This window comes from Megascapheus bottae, chromosome 16, assembly GCF_031878675.1.
Source record: "Megascapheus bottae isolate mThoBot1 chromosome 16, mThoBot2.hap1, whole genome shotgun sequence".
Taxonomy (NCBI): domain Eukaryota; kingdom Metazoa; phylum Chordata; class Mammalia; order Rodentia; family Geomyidae; genus Megascapheus; species Megascapheus bottae.
In genome coordinates, this window is record NC_143524.1 from 7,162,215 (window position 1) to 7,188,727 (window position 26,513).

General features: G+C 51.5%; 1 long non-coding RNA gene across 2 annotated transcripts in view; it reads right to left on the bottom strand.

Moving 5' to 3' along the window:
• Window positions 1–1,446: 1,446 nt before the first annotated feature.
• LOC150052488 (uncharacterized) overlaps window positions 1,447–26,513 on the bottom strand; it is a 29,034-nt gene continuing 3,967 nt past the window's right edge. The window contains exons 3-5 of one of the 2 annotated variants that reach the window (XR_016538121.1): window positions 6,051–6,187; window positions 4,587–4,660; window positions 1,447–2,300 (exon numbers count right to left, since the gene is read on the bottom strand). This is a non-coding gene — a long non-coding RNA (uncharacterized LOC150052488). The remainder of the gene's footprint in view (window positions 2,301–4,586; window positions 4,661–6,050; window positions 6,188–26,513) is intronic. The other variant, XR_016538122.1, reaches the window with a different exon arrangement.

Genomic DNA, 26,513 nt, shown 5'->3' on the forward strand with positions numbered 1-26,513 from the left:
GTGAGGGACAAACAGGTCACATTCAAACAGCACCCAGAGGCAGGCAGCCCTGGGCCAGGAATCTGATTCCTCCTGGGAACCAGAGGGTCTCTGCACGGCCTTGGGCCTGGCTCTGTGTGATGGGGGTTTGTCTTAGCTCTGCGCAGGGGATGAGGGATGAGGTTTGCTGGAGGAGGCGCCCATAGCCATGGCTGGCAGTGATAGCTCAGCTCTGTGCCCTCACTCTGGACCGTGCATCTGCCATTGCTGTTCTCTTGGTGTCCACTAGGAGTCGCCCCAGCCTGGCTCCCCTGCCTGGCACCCACACCTTCCTGGTCCCCCAGCAGAGCCAGAAGCCCTCTTGGTGGTTCCTGAACACTGCCAGTCCCTGGCCCATCTCCATGGGGGTGGCCATCCCTCACCCACTGGGGCTAAGAAAGCGTGGACCAAACCCACAGGGCCATGGGGACCCTCCTGTCCCTTCCTCCACCCCTGTGTGTCAGAGGCTCAGAGAGGGCTCGTGCATTGCTCAGGTCACACAGCCAGTGCTGTCTGGTTCTGAACTTCTGAGCATAATCCTGGGTCAGACAGGGCTCAGGATAGAGGACTACATTTCAGTAGTCAAGTGTTTGAGGACAGAGAATCTCCAAAAATCCAGGCAGCTCCAGCCTCTTTCTAGCATGGCTTCTCGCCCAGGATCGGCAGATCCCAGACCATCCAAGCCAAGCCTGGGGCCTGCAGCCAGGTCAGTGTCAGGGTCAGGGTCAGCACAGGGCCTGAGCTGGGGAGGTGTTTCCTCCCTAGCCTCTGGGCCCACAGCAGAGCTGGGGCTAGGCAGGTGCACGTGTCAGCGCACTCTGGTGTGGCCCGTGGAACCACAGACACAGGTTTGAGGGACCTGGTGGGAGGAGACACCCTGGAAAATCCCAGTCCTGGCCCAGGTTTGTCACTGAACCTGCTCTGCCAACCTAGGCCCAGCCTTCCTTGCCCAGCAACATGTCCAGGGGCACTTGACTCCATCTATAAATAGCAGGATGACGGAAGGCTCTGGAAACCCCGGGGAGGGAAGGGAGAGGGATTGTGATCCTCTGGGGAAGTCAAGTGTCCAATGAAACACCAAATAGGCTGCCATTTTTTGAGGTCGACCAGAAGTCCCTGTAGAGATGGAGGCGGGTTTCCATTCTGCATAGGGGCATAGAGATGATGGAAGCAGGGTTTCCATTCTGCACAGGCATAGAGATGCAGCAGGTGGGTGATTTGGAGCCTGGGCAGAAGTGTATGGGGCAGTGGCAGGGATTAGGAAGACAGGTTGAAGGCTTTGCTCTGGGAGGGGGAGAAGATCTGATTCTTTCTCTTAAGGCAGTCTGGTTTTGTGCTGGAGAATCAGAACTAACAGCCAAGAATAAGAAAACCTATAAGAATAAAGAACAGGCAATCCAAAGCTGCCTGGGGCATGGTGCCAAGAAAGTACATAGCCAGCCTTCCCCATGGAATGGAGGGATATTATGATATGCCAGAGATTGCCAAATCTTCTCCACCAGCTGTTCTTCCATCTTCTTTGTCACAGATCTTCTGATTTTTAGCTGAGCACAAAAAAAAAATCACCTGAAATAAAGCTGATATTTCCCAGATTTTTTTCATAGCCATGCACAGCCATGTGGAAAAACAAAAAAAAAGTTCTCCCATAGTGTATAAGAAGAAATGCTACTCAAAGTCAATGGTGTGTACTCTTTTAGTCTCTTTTTATTTTTTCCTGAATAAAATATACACATGTGATTGCTAGAGCTGGAGCAGCCATTTTGGATCATGAGATAGAAACCTTCAGGTTAAGATGACCAAATAATAAGAAAGAAGTGACCTGGATTCCTGTTTGGGAAGCTGCCACTTTAAATGCTGTTTACTCAGAAGAAAAGTCAACTTCTATACTCTTTTGTTGTATTTCTTCAGGGTTTTTTTTTTTAATTTTATTTTTCCTCCTTCCTCTTCAGTCTCGTTGAGGTAAATGCATCCTAAACACACACAGGTCAGGAATGAACCTCTCAAGAGCTCTTCTACACCACTGCTCTGTCACTGAAATAAATTCACAAAGCAGAAGAGGAGAGAGAGCCTTGGGGCATTTACTACAGTGTCAGGAGTCACAAGCATGCTGTCATTCCAGTCCAGAATCCTCCCCGAGGCCTGGACACTCTCCAGAGCCTTCTCCTCAGGGAGGCCTCCCAGGACACTGGGAAATGTGTGGCCTTTGATGCAGTGGATCTGGGGCATCTCGAGAATTTGGTCCCCAGGCCAGGCTTCCATCCCAGCCACTGGTTCTTCTGTACCTGAGAAGGACAAATAGTCAAGACAAACATCAACCAGCCCCTCTGGCATCACACATCTGGCATGCCACGCAAGGTGGATGGCAATCGTGGCCAAGTCTGTGGCATCTGCTTTGACATGGCATACTTTATGCTAGTATCTCACTTAAACCTCACAGCCACTTGACTTCCTAGACCCATATTTTCCAGATGCAGAAGCATGCCCAGAGAGGTTTGATGACTTGTTCAATATCACAGAACAGTACATTTTCCATCTGCTGCCCAACTCCAGAGATGGACCCCTCCCCTACCTGTTCAGTAGACACCCTCCCCCTACCCCAACCCCCGCCAGGGTGTTCAGAAAGGCAGGCAGCGGGCAGGCCTTGTGACCCATGTGCCACACTGCTAGCTGCTCCCTGGAGCCTAGCACCCCCATCTGTTCTCAGCTATGTTGTTGACACCCCCAGGATGGTGAGACACCCTGCCTCTGGGTAGGGGGCTCTGGAAAGGGAGGGGCTGGCCTCAGCGCCCAGCTCTACTGGCTAAATTTAGGAGCTGGGCTAGAAGCAGCAAGGGTAATTAAAGGGTGTGGTGTCAGCTGCCTCTCATGTCCCCTGAGCAATGGCAAGCCACTTGGGCAATGGGGGAAGATGGAGGTGGACCGAGAGGCCTCCACGTATAACCCCAGGGCTTGGTTCCTGGGGTCCAGGGAAGGCCTGCAGCAGTTGGGGTGCAGATCAGGCAGATTGGGCCAGGGCTTGGGGTTGCTTTAAGATCAGAGGGGCTTGAGGAAGGCATTGGGGGAGGGGGCCTCTGGTGAGAAGGTACCAGAGCACATAGGCAAACAAACAGGACTTCCTTCCAGCCTGCAAGGATCTGAATCACCAATTCAAAACTGGGCAGAGGATTAGGATAAGCATTTCTCCAAAGGAGATTTCTGAAGGGGCCATGAGCCCATGAAACACGCACACCGAGGAGTGCAAAGCAAACCACAGCAAGACACTCAGAACTCTGAGTTCAGACAATGGCTGGGCACCTAGGAGACACTGGAACCTTGTGCATTGGTGGGGATACAAAGTGCGGCCCTGGCTTTGGAAAACTCTCAGCAGTTCTTCAGAAAGATAAACCTGCACACCAAGCCCTGAGGCTTCAGAGCGATAACTGTAGCCAATCAGGAGGCTGAGATCTGAGGCTGGAGGTTCAAAGCCAGCCCAGCCAGACAAATCTGAGAAATTCTTAGCACCAATCAACCAGCAAACAGCCAGAAGTAGAACTGTGGTGCAGGTGGTAGAACACCCACTAACCCAGGGACAGAACCCAGGTTCTGGGTTCAAGCCCCATATCGTCATACACACACACACACACACACACACACACACACACACGCACGCACACACACGCACATGCACACACACACCAATTTAAATGTCAATTAACTGAAAAATGGAAATATCCACACAATGGAGTATTTTGGGGCAATAAAAAATGAATGAAGCACTAATACATACTTTACTGGGGAGGAACTGAGAATACACTATGAGATTCCACTTACAGGAAATGTCTAAATCTGGCTGAGATGTGTAGAGAAAGTAATGGTTTCTACATTCTGGGCAGGAAGGGGAGGGATCGTTCAGGGGGCGCTGCCCTCTGAGAGTGATGGAATCACACAGTGGGTGGCCCATAGCTGTTATCCTAGTGATTAGGGAGGTTGAGATCTGAGGATTGGGATTCAAACCCAGATGGGCAGGGAAGTCTGTAAGACTCTTATCTCCTGTAAACTACTTTAAAAACCCAAAAGTGGAGGTCTGGCTCAAGTAGTAGTGTGTTGACTTTAAGCTTCCAACACCTAGGCCCTGAGTTCAAGCCCCACGACCAGACACACACACACACACACACACACACACACACACACATACACACACGATGATCAATGGAAGACTGTGAATCTAATCAGAACCACAGTTCAGAAGAGTGAACCTTCATGACATGGCATCACACACCAATAAAGCTATCATTTAAAAAACAAGCCACAGCAGCCTCTGAGATCTGCAGAAACACAATGGAGATTTGCATACAATAGGCCTAAATATTGAGAAATCAAGCAAGTACTTCTCAAGTAAAGTATGTTCTCTCTCTCTGTCTCTATTTTACTTTGACAAATATGTCTTCCTAGTGACAAAATTGGAAAGAATAAAGAGCATTGCCCTTTCGTTCTGGACAGCTACAGAATTGTCATGTTTGGGCATTCTCCTGAAAGGCTGGCTGTGTTTAGATCAGCGATAAAGACATATACAATTCACAAATTATTACCCTTTTAGTATTCCAACAGATCCAATGTCTTCATGCTTCCAATTACTAAGTGGGGTTCCAATGACAGAAGCTACCTAAAAAAGATAAAAAAAAATATATAGCTTTCCTCAGAAAAGTCAACATTTAAAAAGATTTCTTCAAAAAGGCACTTTCCTAATTTAGTATCCCTAATTTCACGTTGTAAAGACAAAAGAGAGTTCATAAGGAATATAGCAGTTGAAGTTACTTGTTCAAAAACCAATCTGAAGTTTTGCTATCTGGTGATTTATTTCTGTAGGTTTTTTTTTTGAATTTTTAATGAAATGGTTTTGAAAAACTATGAGCTCTCATTCCAGAATTTGAAGATACCTTTGAAGCTGATAACATAAAGAAACAGCGCCATGTTTATATTCAAATTTATATATACAGATATAATGGAAATACAAATTGCTTAAACAGTACATTAATCCAAAGGGCTGTCTGAGATGGAGACTTGTTACCCAGGGGGAAAAAGAGCAAGAAAATGAACTCTAACCTTTTTTTTTTTTTTTTGCCAGTCCTGGGCCTTGAACTCAGGGCCTGAGCACTGTCTTTGGATCTTCTCAAGGTTAGTGCTTTACACTTGAGCCACAGCATCACTTCTGGCTTTTTCTGTGTATGTGGTACCAAGGAATCAAACCCAGGGCTTCCTGTATGCTAGGCAAGCACTCTACTACTAGGCCACGTTCCTAGCCCCTCTAACCCTTTTGATAGAACAGGTTTGGTTTGCAAGAACTCTATTGCTTTCTTGTTCTCTTTGGGTCAAATTAGGCAAGTTTATTAATTTGTATTTTTCCCTCCATGTATCAGTCAGCTTTCTGTTACTGTCATAAAATCCCTGAGATCATGGACTCAAAAAGACAAAAGGTTTCGTTCCTCCCAAAGCCTGTGGTGTGTGAGCCTGTTGCGTTTGCCCAGCCGATGGGTGTGATCGGGGCACAGAGTAGAGGAAAAGCAAGATAGGAAAAGGCCCCTGTCAGGAGCACAGCCCCCCCAAAACTTCTAACTAGGCCTTTCCTGACATCATTCCCACCCTTTTCTGGTGGTGCCAGGCTGGGGATCCGTGCCTTTGACCCATGGGTGCGGAGTGAGAGGAAGCATTCCAGACCCAGGCTGAAGCACGCACACGGCACATGTGCTGTTGAGTCCTCCGTCCACAGATGTGGCGCTGTGGCTCAAAGTGGTAGAGCACTAGCCTTGAGGGAAAGAGCTCAGGAGCAGCACCCAGGCCCTGAGTTCAAGCCCCACAGCCAACAGAAAACCAAACAAACCTACTTCACAACACTCCTATTTGGTGGCCATGGGGACCCAGGACTGAGCCAAGAAGACAGGGGGCGCCCTCCCTTGAGACTGCCCCATAAAGGAGGGGGCTTGGAGCACGTTGCCTCCCACCAGTGCCCGTCTGTCTCCTGTGGCACTAGGGTCCAGAGAGGGAAAGTAACTCACTCAAGGTCACACAGCAAAGCACACGGGTGGAACTGGAACCTGGGCAGCGTCCTTCTCATGAGTCCCAACACGACATGGCTTTGTAGTTGATGAGTGCCTGTCACAGTGCCAGGCCGCTGAGTGTGTCCTCAGGGTCCCTGCCCAGGGAGGGAGAGAGAGAGAGGTTGATTGACCATTGTGGGTAAAGGAAGCCTTCCCACTGTCACCAACCTCCAGGGTACAGCCTGCTCCTTGGGGTGACAGGCGACTAATTACCCATGTCACCCACTCCCTTCTGGAAGAGACAGCTATGTAATCTGCCCTTCAGCTGGAGCGAGGGGCTGCCCCCTCTCCTCCACCCCCCACCCCCACTGACAGGGGGCATCATGGCAGCTGGGTGGGAGGGGATGGGAGGCCAACTGGTGGGCAGATGGACAAGCAAGAGAAGGAAGTAAGACCAGGGTGGGGCACCACAATGCTGTCAAGATGGATAAACTGAGGCAAGATCCATAAACAACCCCCATCACTGCTGCAGAGGGAGAGGACCCAAGGGGTGTGCAGAGGAAATGCCTGGTCCCAGGTTTGAAAGCAGGTGAGCTTCAAGGGGGATCCTGGAGGGTTTGGGAAGCCAGGGAGGGCGGGAAGGGCAAGCCAGGTCCCACTGACTCACGTCTGTTATCCTAGTGACTCAAGAGGCTGAGATCTGAGGATCAGGGTTCAAAGCCAGCCTGGGCAGGAAAATCTGAGAGACTCTTATCTTCAGTTAACTATCAAAAAAGCCCGAAGTGGAGCTGTGGTTCAAGTGGTAGAGTGCTACCCTGGAGCACAAATGCTCAGGGACAGTGGCCAGGCCAGGAGTTCAAGCCCTACGACGTCACCTGCTGTGTTAATGTCCGAGGGCCACTGTAACCAAAGACTACACACTGCTGGCCCTTTGTGCCACTGCTGACTGGGGACAGAGGCAGCTGTGAGACCTGCAGTGATGCTCAGTGGATGGGTTGCGGGGGGAGGGGAAGGGGGGTGGGGTGCCGTGGGTGCTGATGCTGAGTCAGGGGCTGGTGGGGCTGAGGAGGGAGGAAAGGCAAGCTGCCAGCCACAGGACCCCCCCTGCCTCAGACCCTGGACCCCTGTTTACTAGGCTCCAGCATCCAGGGAGCAGCCAGGCTGAGCCCAAAAGCCTGCAAAGAGAAGAAGGGCGGGGACAGCTGCTGTAAAGGTCAGAGGCCTGCGGGAGCGGCCACAATGGGAAGGCGGAATTTACACTTCTGGGGTGCCTGCTGCCCTGCCTGCCTGCCTGCCAGTCAGTGCTGGGCCAAGAACAGGGGAGCACCTGTGTGCTTTGGGGTCCCCCCTGAGGAGGTGGGCACTGGGAGGGCTCCGTGAGGCTGGTCCTGCAGGACCCAGGCTTTCTGTCAGGCTTCCCACCTCGTGGCTGAAGGACCCCAGAGACAGACATGGGAAGACCTCGGCTGAGATCACAGGCACGCACTACCACACTTGGCAGAACTCCACATTGGCACAGCATCTGCCCTTTCCTGGTCCCCTTTCTGTTTAGTTGGAAGATTTAAATGCATGTCCTCTGCAGCCCACACCAGGCACCGAGTGCGAAACACGTCTCCTGCCTGCACAGGCGCATTGCACCCAGCCAGGCAGGAGTTTCATGGCACAGTGCATTGAGCACTGGGGGAGGTGTCCCACACTTGCCTGATTGGCTGAGCATCCGGCCATCATGGGCCCCCAAGGGGGTGGGGTGGGATGGCCCATGTCAGTACTCAGCATGCTTGCAAGCACCAGGGCAGAAGCCACCTCCTGCCCCTGCAGCACGTCAGAGTTGGACATCCCAGGGGCGCTCCATACATCTTATGTTTGTCACTTTCTGGAGTGACAAACCTGCCATTGCAAGTCCCGAGAGATGCTGACCACGACTGACACAGAAGGTTGCCACTGCTCAATCCTCATTATCCTCTCTCTCTCTCTCTCCCTCCCTCTCTCTCTCTCTCTCTCACTCACTCTCTTTGTTTCTCCTGAAATATTCCTTCTTGTTTACTTGATCCGTCATGTCTTTCTTTCACTCTTTCTTTGAACATCTGTCTTTGTGGCTTTTCTTCCTTTCCCCCACACACATAGGAGTCCAGGGCACCCTCCCACCGTCCATCCTGCCAGGTGACGTCACCCCTGCCTCCTGGACAGTCAGGGCCTGTAATCCTATTGACCTTCAGTTAACGAGTTTCTCTCTGTTGACAGAACCTCCCGCTCCACCCACACTGAATGGATGGGGCTCAGAGTTCAGAGTTGTTTAGGGACCACTAGAGGCCTGGCAGAGAAGAAGCAGGGAGGTGGGGTGAGGGTCTAGCAGTCTCAACAGGGCCTACCCTCGACAGTGTTCCAAAGGGGATCAGCCCCTCTGGATGGCTCGAGTCCCTCAGTCTTCTGATGGACAGAGCCTAGCACTAGAAACCTCTGGGCAGGCCGGGAGGCAAGCAAAGGAAGCTGTTTAGTCCAGCTCAGGGATCACGGGGACACCCTGAAAGCAGCCCCAGCTGAGTACTGATTTTGTCCGAGTCCTTATGACACAGTCTAAGCGGGCTGCCCTGCTCACCTCCCACTGGGCCTGCTCCTGGAAGGCCAGTGACGTGGTCCATCTCAGGGAAAGGTCTAGATCTGGCAGGGCTCTGTCATTGCCACACCCCTGAGCACAAGTAGCACTGGGGGTGCCTAGAGCCCTCCCTCACCCAGGGCTGGAGCCTTGCGGAAGGCAGTGTGTCCTCTAGCCTGGGCTACAGTGAGTGAGTTTGGGAAGGGATTCTGCAATGGGGAAGGAGCGTGGGCTTAAGTCAGATGTTCTGGGCTCAAGATCTCAGTCTGTTCTTCAAGTCTATGAGAATGTAGGAATGTGCCTGATCTCTCTGAGCCTCAGTTTCTTCTTATATGATTAGTGGAGCTAATTAGTGGCTCATACCTGTCATCCTAGCTAGCTGAAATATGAGGATTGCAGTGAGATAGGAAAATCCATGAGACTTCTTTTTTTTTTTTTTTTTTTTTTGCCAGTCCTGGGCTTGAGCTCAGGGCCTGAGCACTGTCCTTGGACTTTCTCAAGGCTAGAGCTCTACCACTTGAGCCTCAGCACCACTTCCAACTTTTTTCTATGTATGTGGTACCGAGGAATCGAACCCGGGTCTTCATGCATGCTAGGCAAGCACTTTAACCACTAAGCCAAACTCCCGGCCCCATTTTTTTTTTTTGCCAGTCCCGGGCTTGAACTCAGGGCCTGAGCACTGTCCTTGGACTTTCTCAAGGCTAGAGCTCTACCACTTGAACCTCAGCACCAGTTCTAGCTTTTTCTATGTATGTGGTACCAAGGAATCGAACCTGGGCTTTCGTGCATGCTAGGCAAGCACTCTACCACTAGGCCAAATTCCCGGCCGAGACTTCTTATCTCCAAGTAATCACCAATAAACCAGAAGTGGAGCTGTGGCTCAAGTGGTAGAGCTCTAGTTGGCCTTGAGCAAAAAAGCTCAAGCACAGCACCCAGGCCCTGAGTTCAAGCCCCAAGACTGTGCGCATGCACACACACACACACACACACACAGAGCTAACTTCTTTATTTGGGAGAAACAAACATCAGATCACTTGTATGGTGTACAGACTGAAAGAAATGGCAGAGTTTGCTACCACACAGGACTGGAAAAGCTGGGAGGAACTAGTAGCCAGGACAACCCTTGGGAGAGGGGAGGGTGGGAAGTCTGCCACAAGGCACCCCCAGGACCTTGCAGGGCCAACCAGGCCTTAAGTAGCAGCGGCTCCGCCCATGGAGCAGGGAATTCTCCATCTGTGTGTGAACTGACAATATTTAATGTCATTGCCCATGAGTGGACACAAACTTAATGTACACACATAAAGGACCAGTTAAATAAGCCATGGTCTCTCCTAACCGGAAGCCACATGCAGCCACAAAAGCAGGACCAGGAGGCCTTTTGCAGTGCCACAGAATAGTAACGAAGACATATTGTCAAGGGAAGAAAGCTAGATAGACAGAGCAGTGCCTACACATTTTAAAAGTTTAACAAATGCCAACAGGTATGGAAGGGGTGGTTGAAACATGGTATATCTCTGGGGAAAAGAACAACAACAGCAAAATACTCAGAACTAACAACAAAATGGAAAGACGGCAGGACCCTCGTCTCTCAAGTCTGTCATCTTAGCTACTCAGCAGGCTGAGATCTGAGACTCGGTTGGAAGCTAGGCCCCGGGGCAGAAAAATTCGAGGGACTCCCACCTCCAAGTAACTGACAAAAAGTCAGAAGTGGAGCAGTGGGTCAAGTGGTAGAGTACCAGCCTTGACCACAAAAAGCCAAGTGAGAGCAAGAGGGCTTCAGTGTCAGAATACTAAATGAAATGAAAGGTTGGGTGGCCCAGAAGAGAGCGCAAGAGCCTTTTTGCTCTGCCACTGTTTGATGGACGGATTGCCTGAGAGTATGGACTCCAGGTCTCCTGCTTGCTAGACAAGCAATCTTCCACTTGAGCCATGTCCAGGATCTTCTGGTTTTCGTTTTCGTTTTGTTTTGCTTTTCGTTCAGATACGATGCCATGTTTTTGTCCAGTCTAGCCTGAGTCAGTGATCATCCTCTCTCCTCCTCTGAGTAGCTCCACTTACAAGCATGACTTGCCTTACCAGACTCCTCATTTTCAAATTCCACTTCAATTTGTGTTCAAGCTGCTCGGTCCAAGTATATACATGAATTATTTACTTGTAGTTTATTTCATGATTAGAGGCTCTCCTGGCTGACACAAAAGTTCAAATGTGCTTTGGGCTCCATGAAAGTTTCCAAGAAAAGCGGCATCTGGGGAACCTCAGAAGCGGGGTCCAGGGATCCAGGCAATGAGAAGAGACTCTGTACAGGAGAGGCAGGGTGGGGGCTGGGTTAGCACCGCTTGCTCAGGGCCTCTGATGTGGACAGAGCCATCCTCATTATGTCCTCATTATGTGTCCTGCCGACTTCCCAACGCCTCTCATGAGGAAAAGGCCTGAACTTTCTACATCCTTCCAGAAACAATGCCAAACACACCCTTCTTCCCTCCTCCCTGTACTGGGGCTTGAACTCAGAACCTGGGCACTCTCCTTTAGCTTTTTTTTCACTCAAGGCTAGTTAGTGCTTTACCATTGGAGCCACACCTCCCCGTCCAGCTTTTCGCTATTAAATTGGAGATCAGAGTCTCTTAAACTTTCCGGGCCCCAGCTGGCTCTGACCTATAATCCTCTGATCTCTTGTCCTAATCAATGAACACTGCCATGCCCCTATGTCCTCCCACACCAAGAGACAGATGCCCAGGACAGCCAGAACCACAATGCGCCTGCCCACACTCTCCAGAGGGGTGTGCAGTGGTGACACCTGACCCCCGGCAAGTGGGGGCACCTTGAGTGCCCACCTTTTGGGCTGCTTGCTCATCCTACTCTCTCAGGGTGTCTAATCAGCTCTGATGCCAACTGCCTGCAGCCCTGGGCGGGCGTGGTGGCGTCACAGACATCCATGTGGGGTGGCAGGAGCTTGGCTGCCAGGAGACGGTCTCCCTGGATTCTGCCTCCCTGGATTCTGCCTCTGAGGCAGCAACATGGTGGGGGCGGCACCCCCTCACAGCACAGGGCCGTGAGTACCAGGCTCCAGGAGATGGGTGAGGGCTGGCCCCCCAGAGCTGGGCACTAGGGGCTGCCTGGTGTCCCAGCCCTGCCCTGGTTGATGGGCCCAGATAGGGAACCCAAGCTAATGGATCTTGACTTGACAAGCAGAGCAGGCCTAACACAAGTGTCAATGCATATGTGTATATACTGGGCTCAAGTCTGTTTGACTCAAAGGAACTTGGGTTGGAGGCATGGCTCAGGTGGTAGAGTGCCAGCCAATGAAGGGAAGCAAAACTCAGATCCAGAGTTTGAGTCTCAGTCTCAGACAAAATAAGAAAGAAAGAATGAAAGAAAGAAAGAAAGAAAGAAAGAAAGAAAGAAAGAAGCCCTCTGTCTCTCTGTGTAGGTGGGGAAAGGGTGCCCCAAGCCGAGGGCACAGACCAAGCACAACAGGGGTTCTTCAGGAAGTCACCATAGGCTCAGTGGGAGAGGAGGCATGGCGAGAGTTTTCTGAGTGGAGATTGGACAGGATGGGAGGATGGCTTTTGGGAAGATGGCAGCAGAGGCCCTGAGGCAAGCTCAATGATGGGGCCACACAGAGTAGATGTTGAAAGAGAAGCTTCCGGGATAAGGATTCTTGGATGGAAGTCCAGCTGTACTGTTCACTGCTGTGTAACCTGAGGCCCATGAGCCAACTCCTCTGGGCCTATTGTCTGGAGAAGGGGAGTGAAGACACCATGTAGAAACCTATTATGGGGACAATGTAAACTAAGATGTGCCCGGAACCTTGATCAGAGCCTGTTGGGACATAATGCCCTGTCAGGCTCCACAATGAGATATTATTTCTGTCCCCCCACCCCCCGGCTGCTCTACTTTTAGCCCTCATGACTTCATCAGTGGCTACTTGAACACAACATCCTATTGTGTATGTACCAGTCCTAGGACTTGAACTCAGGACCTCGCAAACCCGATTGTTTTGTTTTTTTCTCTGCAGGGTTGGTGCTCTACCACTTGAGCCACATCTCCTTTTGTTTTGTTTGTTTGGATTTTTTTTTCTGTTTGTTTTGTTTTTCTGGTTCCTTGGCAATTAAAGTCTCATGGACTTCCCTGCCTAGGCTGGCTCTGAACCATGATCCTCAGATCCTCAGAGTAGTTAGGATTATAGGTATGAACCACCAGCACAGGGCATACAGTGTCTATTCTTGTTCTGAGTCCCAGTTGGGGGGGGAACTAAGGTTTCCCGGGCCACCATCTAAGAGCACCCCTCTGGGTTTCAGACCCTTGGAGATACAAAGACAAGATAAAGACTGTCCTATGGATGGGCCCTTCCTTCCCCCTGCTCTGGCCCTAGTTCCAAATGGGCAGAGGGGCTTTCTGCCCCACCAAGAGGCCACTGCCCACTCATAAAGAGCCTGAGCCAGGCTTTGTCAGCTGCCAGACCCAGGAAGAGGAGCAGGAGGGGGAGACCGCTGGGGGTGGGTGATGGGCATAGCCAGGAGGTTCTAATGAGCGGAATGAAGACCACGGCGGCTGCCACAATGGACGCAGGGTTGGGTGAGGTGTCCCTGGCATTGGCAGCTGTGTGTGGCTAGCCCTCCCCTGGTGGTTGCTCGGGTGAGCCAGGGCGCTCTAAGTCATCCAACAATAATAGTTCTAATCCCCTCATTACAGTTCCAGCGTGCCGGTGACTCAGGCCGGAGCTGCTTAGGGTCCCCGCCTTGGGGGCCCCTCCCCCTCTCCACGTGTGCAGCCACTGGGCTCCAGGGCCAGCCTCTCCCCTGCAGACGCCTGCACCATCTGCTTGCCCTGGGCGAGGGTGTGGGGCCCCCCCACCCAGGCTGGCTCTGTGCTGTGGCTGCTGAACCCCTCAGGGCAGGGGAAAGCTGAGCACATCCGGCCTCTCCTTGCTCCCTGCAAGGGGGACTGGTGGGCCACCCCCGGGGCTTCTTGCATGCACATATATATTGGGTTGAGGGTTCACGAAAGGATCCTTGAATGGCTGACTACATGGGGTATGGAGGGCATAAGCTTTGCCTTCCAATATCTTGGGCTTTCACCTAGCTCCAGGCTTTCTTTGCCCCCCTCCCCTTTCTAGAACTGGGTGGAGCTCTGGAGAGCCTTCATATAGTACCAGCAACTGAGGCGTTCAGAACCCCTATCTTTGGGAATACCTTGTGCAGTTTGGTGTCACGGGGAGATGGTGGCAGTGAGGTGTGAGACTCTGGGCCCTTCCCAGAGCCATCCAGCCGCCTGTGAACCGGTAGGGTCATCATGGGTGGAGCTTGCTGAAGCTGCACTTCCGGTCATCCCCAAGAGCAGGGAGCCCGTCTCCTGCCCATTGTTGGGGTGCAGAGAAGTCCATAAACCAGCTGCTTTGGAAAGAACTGTTCTGGTAGAGAGTTGGGGTGCCAAAGCAAAGAGGGGGACATGTTGCCACTGGCCTGTCATTTCAAGGGAGACTCTGCTTGAGAGAGGGACTGGAAGGGGTTGGCACAGAGTCACCAGCAGGCTGGTGGCCGCCAAGACTGAGCCATTCTCACAAAACATCCTCAAGGGGCTGGAGCTGCAGCCCTCTGAACCAGGTGCTAAGGGGGTATCTGAGGGAAGGGAACAGCCACCTCTGAGACTCTCGGGGTACCCCATGCTTAAGGGGGACATTGGGCTTCCAGGTCTCCCGCCAGCTGGCGCATGCCATGGCTGGTTTGGGGGAGAGGCCCTGTGTGCCCAGAGCCACCTCATTCCCACTGGTGACACACTCAGTTTTTTTACTCCATCCACAGACAGTTGTTCTATTCCAAGGCGCCTCCTTGCCTGAACAGACAACCTGGAATTTGTTGTTTGGTTGGATTTTGTTGTTCTTGGTTTGTTTTGTTTTGTGCTGGTAGTGGCATTTGAATTCAAGGCCTGATTGTCCCTTAGCTTTTTAATTTTTTTTTAAGCTAGCACTCTACCACTTGCAGTATTTTGGTGGTTAATTGGAGATGAGTCTCATGATCTTTCCAGCCCAGCTGGTTTTGGACGTCAATCTAAAGATCTCAGTCTCCCGAGGAGCTAAGAGGACAGGCGTGAGCCATTAGCACTGGGCTTCATTCAGCCCTGTATATCCACCCTGCTGCTCAGATTCCTGCCCGGTGGCTAACTCACTGCTCTTAATCCCATACAAAACTCATGGTGCTTCTTCTGGAACTTTTAGTTTGATCCCTAATCCTATCCTGCACCTTCTTGTGCTTATAGACCCAGGGGTAGGGTTGGCCAAGACTGCAGGGAACAGCAGGGCAGCGCCAGACACTTGGTTTGCAACTGGCTCTCCTCCTCAATGAAGCCTGAGCTCACTGAATTCAATGGCACCCCTGTATCCCCCATGGCCACCTACAATGACTTCCAATTCCCCAGCTCCTTAGAGGCCAAGATCTGGACCTTTTTGGCTCCCTACTCAGGAGACATGAACAAATCCATGAGCACAGAACAAATCCATCCTCTTATCCGTGGTCCAGCTAAAATCTCCATCCTGGTACCCCCTGGACTAAGGCAAGGCTGAGAGGGAGATTTTCTAGTTCCCCTTCTAGGATCCAAGGGAGCTTTTAAGATGTGGTCTCCTGCCGTTCCCGGGGCCCCAGACTGGGCACAGCCTAGGCTGTTGATGGAGGGGGGGGTGAGTCATGCCAGCTTGTAAACAACTCTATGGAGCACCGGCTGTACCACCAAGGCCCTGGCACTCATCCTAGCTGTGCTGGGGGGATCTAAAAGCAGACATGAAACCCACGCACCAGCGATAGAAAGGAGAGGGTGGAATAGAAAGAGGAGGAGGCTTCCAGATATGCACACCAGCACGTGCACACGAGGCTGTGATGCAGACCATCTGATCCTGGGGGGGCCTAGGGTATGGAGGTGGTGGGGGAGACTCCTAAAGAAGCCTTCCAAAGGGAAGAAGCCTATGGGGAGAGGGCACTGGGAATGTAAAAGCTTCTAATATTACCCGGGCACCAGTTATGTGACAAGAACAACTCCAGGGCTGAGGACCCTGCAGTGAACAATACCAGGTTCCCATGCCATGGGAAAAACAGAAGAAAGCTGTGGCTCACACCTGTAACCCTAGCTTCTCAAGAGGCTGAGATCTGAGGATCTCGGTTTGAGGCCAGCCTGGGCAGGAAAGTCTGTGAAACTCTTATCTCCAACTGAGCAGCAAAAAACTGAAAGTGGAGGTGTGGGTCAGGTGGTGGCGTGCCAATCTTGAGCATAAAAGCCGAGAGAGAGTGGGAGGCCTTAAGTTTGAGCCCCAATACGAGAGGGGGGGAATTCATTTCACTAGATAACTCCCCCAAACTCCATTCCTACCGTCAGAGGCTGGAGAATTCCTAGCAGGCTAATCGCCCCTCTCACTCCTCTGAGCCTCAGTGGCCTCATCTGTAAAATGGGATGAAACACAGGTACCCACATTTTAATACTATGACAGTCTCAGAAGGCATAGAGAGCAGGGCTACCCTCTCTCCTGCTGGGCCAGGGTGAGAGGCAGCCTGGGTTGAGCCTAGGTTTATAATGGGATGCAAGCCTGTCATGGATGGAGAAGCCCCTGAGCACCAGAGTTCAGCATCTGAAGCCTCAGCCACAGACCTCTGCCTCCATCCTCCATCTCTCCCTGGCTGGCCTCCCTCCAAGCCACGTTAGTTAGGGATAAAAAAAGCAAAAGAAAGAAACGAGCCTCCCACTACCTGGCAGGCAAGCCCATGAGGAGAAATGCCTTTCCAACTGAGTGTGGTCTCTGCAAAGCCCTCGCCACCTCCCAGCCCTACCTGTCGTGATTCTCTATCTGCCCACTCCATCTTCTCCAGGTTCCACCCCTGACCAATGGGGAGGTGGCAGGGAAGCTGCCCTCAGGGATGGAGAGGGGGAGGAGCTGAAGACTTCAGAGGCCCCCTAGGAATCTCAAAGGAGAGCCCACAGGAAAGAGGTACAGATGGAGTAGAATTCAAGACCAACAGGCAGATCCTGTTGGCCTGACTCAGTCCTCAGCCAATGCCAGGCCCCATGAAGCCCTCCAGAGGCATACACAATTGGAGACAAAGAACAAGGGAGCCTCAAGCATCCTATAAATGCAATATCAGAGGGCATGGCTCCCCCCTCCCCTGCCAGTCACATAGCCAGTTGAGAAGGGTTAGAGCCTAGAACTTGGATCTTCAAGGCTGAGGCCAGTGGAGAGAATGGAAAGCAGGGTCACTGGAAAGACTGTGGTATAAGCCACAGGGAAGTCCAAACCTCCCCTACACTGAAAAGGCTGGGTTCCTGCCCCTCCCCACTCCCTTCCATGCTGTGACAAGGAGGAAAGGATTCTGGACTGCATCTTTCAGGGAGCCAGATGGCCAGGACTTTTGACATTCCATAACTGCTGAAAGGAGCCTTCCAGAGCGCATACAGATTTGGGATCTGAGACAACTGATGTCTGGAAGCCTGGGGGAAGCTAGCGTGCTTCAGGGGGCTCAGAAGGCTGGCTACGGATGGAGTCTGACTCCCTGAGTTCAAATCCCTGCTCTGACAACTCATGGGCTCCTGAGTTAGGTACATTCTCCAAACCTCAGTTTCTCCATCTGTAAACTGGGTCTAGCAACACCAACCACACAGGGGGTGATGGGATTTAATGTAATAATGTGATCCCTGTGGGGACATCTCGTCTCCATCACCTGTACTGGATACGCTGCCTGATATGTGGTAGCTCTTCAATAAAAGAGAACTATTATTAGTTGTCATTATATTGCTATTATCAAGTAGTTGTAACAATGGAGTTAAAACTCTCTAAGTCAGGTAATGAGTACAATGCTTCTTGGTCAATGTCACCCCTTCCGTCTCCCCTATTTCTATCCCCCCACCTCATCCCTACCCTCAAGTTACATAAAGGGAACTATTATTGTCGCTGAGTACTCTGCTACCTCTTGCTTGGCATCATTAGACGAGATAGAAAGCAGTAACTGGTTACACCCCATAATCCCCTGAAGGAAAGTGGGAAGAAAGCGGGAATCTGGCTGCTGGGGAAAGGATTCAGCAGCTTTTCCAAGAAAGAAAGGCTGTGTATCCTGAGACAAGTCTCAAACCCTTTCTGTTGGCTCTTCCTCATGGTACAAGCAGGGCATGACTATGGATGGGGTGACTGAAGTACCCCCCACCCCCACCCCCGCTCCAGCTCCTGCCAGCTTGTAGATGACTCCAGGACCGGATGCCATAGCTCTGTCCCTCTGGGATTCCCAAAGGGAGGACCAAAGGGGACAGGACTGGCTACAAAGGTGGGGATGAGATAGGGTTCCTGGAGTCTTGAGCTCTGTTCAGCTGCAGAATACATGAGCCATCACAGCAACCAGGTATGAGAGCCGGTGCCAGCTTCCCACCAGGCCCTGAGACGCATGAAGTTTCTGGTAAATGCTGGCTGCTTCATTTAAGAGGTGAGACCTGCTTTGCCCTGTCCACATCCCAGCCTTCACCCCCACTCCCAGCACTTAGCAGCTCCTGACCCAGCCCTCTCCACCAGGCATATGGAAAAGGGCAGGAACATTGCGGCTCAACATAACAGCCTAAGGTGCCCATTCAGGCCCATTAGCCCTCACTCTACGCAGCGCCCCAGGAGGGAGTCTTTATTGCCACCTCTAGGTTGTAAGGGGTTGGAGAGTGATGTCCTGGGAGCTGGGGTTCCAGCTGTGCATGGCAGGTGGCTCTGAAAGGCCGGGGCCTCCCCCTTCCACAGCTGCCAGCTCTTCCTGTGGTCTGTGGTCTGCTATGAGCCAGGCAGAGGGCAAGATCAGACCTCTTATACACTTACACACACACACACACACACACACACACTGGACACACCCTCAGCAGACCCCCACCCCCACCCCCGCCCCAATAAGCCTCTAGGGAGTGGCTGGTGAGTGGAGCTATGTTCTAGAGATTGCAAAGACTCATTTCTGGGATTTGTGAAGTTCCTGAATCCAGAATGTTCTGAGAGAGAAAGCAACACCCCACCCACACTGACCCTGCAGAGGAAATGGACTCCAGAGGCCAAGGAGGAGAAAACAGGAAGGGCCAGGTTGAGGAGGAAGTCCAGAGGGTGGGGCCTGGGGAAGGAGGCCTCTGCCAATACCCAGAGCTCCACTGAAAGCGCCTGGCATGGCCCTGACCTTACCATAATGGGGAATTGAGAGCTGGAGTTGGGTGATCAGAGTCTTCTCTTAGCCAGGACACAAGGGCACAGATGTGACATGGGTCTTCCCCCAGCTCTTAGAATACCAGGATGGAGAAAGACCCTCCTCCCTCTTCACTGCATTGTGTGTATAAGGACAGAGGGCAGGGGGTGGGGAGCTTGAACTCAGGGACTTAAGCTTTTAGGCAGCTTATTTACCCATGACTGGCAGTCTACCATCTGGGCCACACCTCCGGTCTGGCTTTTTGCTGGTTTATTGGAGATGGAGTCTACTCAGGCTGGCTTCAATCCACCATCTTCAGATCTCAGCCTCCTGATTACAGGGGTGAGCCACAGGCACCCCACTTTTAACTTTTTCAAGAAAGGGTCTCATTTTTGCTCAGGGCAGCTTTGATACTTCCCTATGGCTCAGTCTGACCTCACATTCATGATCCCCTGGCCTGAGCTTCTTGAGGGCTGGGATTAGAGGCCTGCACCCCTATGCCCTGGACTCTACTCCTTCCTCTGCTCAAGCAACAGGTAAAAAAAAAAGCAAATAACACACTGCATTCTCCTACTGTTGCCCCTATTTTACAGAGGAGAAAATAAGCATGAGGAAATTAAAAAAGAAAATAAAGAAGGCAAAACAAAGCATTCCAGAGTGTATAGCAAGTAAGTGGTGCAGGAGAACTCTGGCACTGCCTGCCTGCCTGACTGCTCAGGTCTTACTGGCCACTGGAACAGGCCAGAGCCTGGGCTGTGAGTGCTATGGGGTCAGCGAGCTCAGACACCTTGAGGCGGGTTGCTACCTTGAGTGTGGGACCCTGGGGCTGAGAAGGTCTCATGGCTGCCCATCTCAGTTTCCTCCATTCCCTGCACCTCTGCCTCCTCCTTCCCCACGCCTCTTCCCTCCCCACGCCTCTTCCCTCCCCCTGGCTCCATGACCTTGTTTCCCACTCCCCAAAGACAATCCAGATTCTCAGAAGTGCTTCCAGATCCACACAGACATTTCCTCCCCCACCAGCATCTGTACCATGTGCTCCACTCCCGGGCCCTGGCGATGACCTCCCACGCTGCTTCTCATCACACGAGGGGCTCAGCGCTCTACTTATCCTCCATCCGGCACGGCACCGCCTGCCCCTTCTTCGCGTTCCACAGATCCGTCCCATCAGGGAACGACTTCCTTCCATCTCCTCCCACTCTAGGCCCTGGTCCTTCCCTACTGCATTCCTCCTTTCCTTCTGCAGCCAAACTCATGCTAAAGTTGTCTGGATCCACTGTCATCATTTTCTTTCTTCCTTCCTCCTCATTGGGCCTCTCCCTCTTCCTCTTTCCCTCTCTCTCTCTCTCTCTCTCTCTCTCTCTCTGGGTCTTGAGCTTGCTAGGAAAGTACTCTCCCACTTGAGCCATACCTCCAGCCCACTGGCTTCTATTTCTTTTTCAGATAGGACCTTATGTGTTTTATTAGGTCATGCTCAGACCACATTCCTTTTACTCATGCTTTTCAGGAGCTGATATTAGAGGCAGGGGCCCCCATGGCCAGTCCATTTCTCTCTTAACCCCATTTTAGTCTGACTTTTTATTCCCACCACTCCATCCAAAGTGTTCCTGTCAAGGACTGGGGTTGTAGCTCAGAAAGAGACAGGCTTGTTTAATATACATGAAGCTCTGAGTTCAAGTCTCAGTATCAACATATGAACAAACAATCCTTCCAAGCATAAATACATAACAATTTAAAATAAAGTTTCTAGGATCCTTCCTGGAGTCCTAGCAACTCAGGAGGCTGAAAGTGGAAGGGTAATGGTTTGATGGTAACCCGGACAGAAAAAAAGTTTCTGAGACCTTATCTCAAACATAACTGACAAAAAGCAGGGTTAGAAGCATGGCTCAAGTGATAGAGCCCCAGCCTAATAAGCAGAGGCCCTGAGTTTGTGACAAAAGGAGGAGAGAGAGGGGAGAGGAGATAAAATTCAGAAGGAACACACAACCAGCAACTGCAGGCCAGGAAGCCCAGTAGAAGCAGAGTCTCAGGAAAGATGGTTGGGCAGCCATCCGATCAGGGGGTCATGGTGGGACACATTTTGGGGAGATGGGGAAGCTGGGTACTGTACCTCAGGATTGTTTTTTGTTTTATTTTGTTTTGTATTTTGTTCATTGCTCATGCTCTACCACTTGAACCACAGCTCCACTTCTAGCTGGCCTGCCTGTCTTCCTTCCCTCCCTCCCTCCCTCCCTCCCTCCCTCCCTCCCTCCTTCCTTCCTTCCCTCCTTCTTTCTTTCATGTTGACTCCCCAATCAGCATCTCCAGTTTGAACCTCAAATTCTCAGCCGTCTACACAAGAACTCTGCTTCCCTTTGTATAACTTGCGCGCGCACGCACACACACACACACACACACACACACACACACACACACACCCTTTATGGAGGACATTATCTCTCTTGAGGTTTGGGGAAGGGACAACACATCTTGGATATTACAATGATTGTGACTCTCCAAAGAGCCAAAGTGAGCAGGGCTCACACCTGTAATCCTAGCTATTCAGGAGGGTGAGATCTTAGGATCTCAGTTCAAAGCCAGCCCAGGCAAGAAAGTCTGTGAGACTTTTTTCTCCAATTAGCTAGCAGAAAGTCAGAAATGGAGCTGTGGGCTTAAAGATGTAGAGTGCTAGCTTTAAGCAGAAAAGCTCAGAGACAGTGCCCAGGCCCCGAAGTTAAGCCCTGCAACCAACAAAAAGAAAGGAAGGAAGGAAGGAAGGAAAGAAGAAAGAAAGAAAGAAAGAAAAGGAAAGGAAAGGAAAGGAAAGAAGGAAGGAGGCCTGGAGTTTGGCCTAGCAAGCACAATGACCAGGGTTCAATTCCTCAGTACCACATACATAGACAAAGCCAGAAATGGTGCTGTGGATCAAGTGGTAGAGCTCTAACCTTGAGAAAGCCCAAGGACAGTGCCCAGAGCTCAAGTCCCAGGACTGGCAAAAGTAGAAAGAAAGAAAGAAAGAAAGAAAGAAAGAAAGAAAGAAAGAAAGAAAGAAAGAAAGAAAGAAAGAAAGCAAAGAGCCAATGTACATCAACATGCACAGGACAGGCACAGTATTGAAAATACCACAGGCAGGGGTGACTTGGGGCCCATTGGTGGGTGAGGGATAAGGAAAAGTTAGAGGAAGTGCCACCTCTCTGTATCACAAACTTCTTCCCATCCCAGTCACTGTGGCACTGCCATCCTGCCAAACACTCGGGCCAAAACCTTGAAGGCGATCTCACCTCCTCCTTTTCTACCACAGCCCACATCCCATCCACCAGGAAATCCTGCTGGTTCTGTCTTCAGAACAGATCCACTGATCCAGAACCCACCCCACAGCCACCCACCGCTGTCATTCTTCGCCTAGATTATTACAACTGCAGCTACACAGTTCTCCAGTTGCAGCCTGGCCCTGGCTCCCTCTGCACACACACACACACACACACACACACACACACACACACACCCCAAAAAACACCCCAGTGGTTTTCCTGCTTTCCAATGCCTTGCTTACCCCTCCACCTTGACGCTCTTACCCTTCCATTCCCTTTCTTTCTTTCCCTCCAACACCAGGCACCATCTCTCCATGGGGTCTTTGCCCTGGCTAGTCCCTGTCACTGGTTCTAATCACTCAAAGAACTACAAAGCCAATTTTGCTCCTCTCCAAACTGCTCAGATGCCAACCTCCCCATGAAATCCACCCCACTTACTATCACATTCAGACCATGCCCAGAATCCCAGCTAGCCCTCACACCTCCCCATCTCCCTCTCATAGCACTCAGCCTCTACCATACTCCCAGCCAGCTGTTGAGCTCCCTGCTAGAACGGCAGCTTCCTATGGGCTGGGAATGAAGAACACAGCCTTACATGTGACCCACACTGACCCCAGGATTTTGTCATGTCAGATTTCTTTCCTTTTTTTCCCTTCCTTTTCTTTCGTCTTTTGAATTCAGGACCTGGGTGCCATCTCTCTGAACTTTCATGCTCAAGTCTAGTGCTCTACAACTTTGGGGCCACAGCTCCGCTTTCAGCTTTGGGTGCTTAATGAGAGATAAGAGTCTCACAGCCTTTCCTGTCCTGGGTGGCTTCAAAGCATGATTCTCAGATCTCACCCTCCGGAGTAGTTAAGAGTTACAGGTGAGCCACCAACATCGGGTTTCTGATTCTTGTTACCCACGACCCTCACCACCTTTATACTTGCCATTCCCTCCCCTGGAAAGGTGCCCTTGCCCTCACAACCTTGGCAGACACCCTCACTTCATTGCCCTGGGACCTGCCTGCCAAATAAGGAGTTCCAGCTTTTTCCTAAGAACAACAAGGATGCACAGCAGGGCTCTGAGCTAAGGAGCTATGTGCAGGGTGGGGGTAGGGGGGCGATTGGTGATTGGTGCTTGGATGCTCAGAGGTGAGTGGATGGAGCTGGGCCGGAGCAGACGGAGGACCAGTGAGGAGGTGTTTAAGAAATGTGTGGGCCTGGGCTAGAGCATGGGATATGAAATAGTTGAAGTGGAGAGGGAGATGATGAGGGGCTTTGGGGGGGTGGGAGTGGCCTTGTCACAAATGAAATATGCTGGGTAAGGAAAATGTGTGTGTAGGGGGAAAGCCAGGTCTTCCTTACTGGCATAGACAGGGCTTGGGGTCCACTGTGGAGGGTGGCAAGAAAGGCCATGGCAGAAGCCTCTTCCCCCACTGTGGCTGCCATCCTTCGAAGCCTGTGTTCTAGGAATAATAGGGAAACTTGCAGCTGGCAAGTCCATGCTTTCTGAAAGACAAATAGAACAGGGAGAGGCCTTGGTGACATGCTGAGACAACTCAGCTCTGTCTAGGGTGTGCCTTGTCGGACAGCTGTCCCATGCACTAGTTCTGATAAGGCTTTTGTGTAACAGGAGCGGAAACTGAGGCCCCGGGGGAGAAGTAAGCTGCCAGGGGTCACACCTGATTTTTCCCAGGAGGGCAGCTGAGGTTTCATAGACAGAAGGATTTACCTGATCTGATGAGGACAGACTAATAATATCATCTAGATATTTATATATAGCTCCCTCTTCCCAAAAGTTCAGAGCAGCTCTTATTTCTATCTCATTCATCCCCAGATGTGTTCTTCTGGGATGGGCCACAGGGCCAGTTTGTGCTGACATTGTGAAAGTTCCCTGCGACCTCTCCTTTCATGGATCTCCCCCTGTAGACTCGATTACATTCCTCTTCTGCTCTAAAAACATTTAATTCAGCAGAGATTTATGAGGTCCGTGTTTGATGCAAGACACTGAGCATGTAGGAAGCTTCTGGATGGCCCCAGGGCTAAGGTCATCTCGCTATGGGTCCCCATGGCCTTTGGTTTTCTCTTGTTCTATGTAGCTGGTACCTCCCCCTCCTCCTCTCCCTTCCTGCCCAGGCCAAGGCCTGGCATTTAAGAACCTGGAAGAATGGAAATGGTTGCCTAGTTCTGAGGCGCTCTCTATATAGATTCTGAACACTCCTCCTTTCGTGCTGTAGGCCTACTGTGTGCCTATTACTAGGGGTGGCCTAGAGCAGGGATATGTGTTTGTGGAACTTAACACATGATAGCCACTCAGCTGATGTTTTGCTGAAGAGATGGATAAAACAGTGAGGGATGAAGATATGGATGGGAGCAATTCCTGCATTTAAAGAGCTCCTAGAACTCGGCATAGTAGCCCATGTCTGCATGGGAAGGTTGAATCTGGAAGATCAAAAGTTCTAGACCAACCTGGGCTACTTACCAAGATCCTGTCCAAAACATCAGATATGTTTATCTAAGATTAGATCAGCTCAGAGATAAAGTGCTCAGTCCGTGGCGGGATTAAAACTCTGAGTATGTTTCATTTTGTTTTGTTTTATGCTAGTACTGCTGAGGCACTGTCCTTAGCTTTTTTTTTTTTCCCCCTCAAGGCTGGTGTCTACTACTTGAGCCATAGCTTCATTTTTGTCTTATGGCTGGTTCTTTGGAGATAAGAGTCTCATGGATGTTCCAGCCTGAGTGGGCTTTGAACCAAGATCGTTGTATCTAGCCTCCTGAGAGGACTACACGCCAGGCGTGGATGCTCAGACTTGACTCAGCCAGTGAATATTCAGGAGCCTTCCACGCACGAGTTAACAGCAGGGTCACAACGAGATCTTGATGTATGGAGGAAGCCTCCGGGGTGAGGGGGCTGGGGGAGACAGGCGAGCAGTCAGAAGCCACGGATGAGGTGGAAGGAGAGAGGCTGTAAGTGGGGCTAAGGAAGGTGACCTGAGATGAGGGTGGGAGGTAGTGTGCAGAGGAAAGGGGCTGATGAGAAGAGAGGGGGCACTCCAGGGCCTGGGATGGGCTTCTGGGGCTGGGAAGGGTGGGCCAGACGCTTCCCAATAGTGGCTCCATGAGGACCAGCAGCGTCCCTAGCGAGGTAATGAGTTCACTGCACTTGGGTGGAGATGCTTCATTAACAGAGATGGCGGGCTGGGGAGGGAGGTCAGAGCCCCAGAGACAGGACTGGGAGTTGGGCTGAAGCAAGACGCTGAGGCTGTGGGAGTGAATGAGATCATAAGAAGAGACAGAGTGGGGTGAGAAGGAAGATGAGGCCTGAGGACTGCGCCTTGGGGGCCACCCACGGGGGGGAGGGGGAGGAGCAGAAGTGGGGGAGGAAATTAGCTAGAGAGCTAATGGGGATTGTCCCCTCTCTTCTCCCTCCTCCTCCTTCACCCTCACGGACAGAGCCACACCTCACTTTAGGGCTGTACCCAGGTGCCTGCCCAGCCTTCAGGAAAGTGCCACAGGGGCACATGCAGCAAAGCCCCCTCCCTTGACCCCACTCCCCCACCCTGTCCTCCTGGCTGGGACCTGCGGTACCTCCCATACACTCAGCCTTTTCCCCTTCCTAAGGAGACCACAGTATGGGACTTCTCCATCAGGCGGCTGTAACTGACTATTAAGTAGAATAATGTGTGTTATGCATTTGGCACTCCGGCCTGGCAAGCCCTCAGAGCTCAATAAATGGTGGCTGCTGCTACTATTATGATTATTACAGAGCAGGATTAGATTCTGGTGTTAGCTCTGGCGGGGCCAAAGTGTCTAGCAGCCCCTGGAGACAGGCTTTGCTGAGAGGAGGGGCCTGGGAAGCTGAATTTCTTACCTTCCTCCGGGACTACTGAGACCCCTCCTGATAACTCTCATGAGGCCAAAGCTACAAGGGGAGCAGGGAGAGGGGTATTGGTGGCTTCTACCTGTAAAACACTACTCAGGAGGTTGCAATAGAAGGATTGAGAATTGAGATTTAAAACCTCCCCAGCCGTTGGCAGGGAGGAGTCCATACCATTCTTTTTTTTTTTTTTCCCCCAGTCCTGGGCTCAGGGCCTGAGCACTGTCCTTGGAGTTTTCTCAAGTCTAGAGCTCTACCACTTGAGCCTCAGCACCACTTCTGGCTTTTTCTAAGTATGTGGTACCAAGGAATCGAACCTGGGTCTTCGTGCATGCAAGGCAAGCACTCAACCACTAGGCCAAACTCCTGGCCCCAGGTGTGGCTCAAGTGGTAGAACACCAAAAAAAAAAAATCTAAGGAAGAATTTCTTGGCTTCAACCCCAAAATGATTTAAATTTTTTTTGAAAAGAGCCAGGGATGGCGGGACCTTCTCCCTAATATAATAAGCCTTTGATTTGCCTTGGGTTAGGACCCCAGCCCCACCAAGGGCTTCAACTCCAGCAGGAACAGG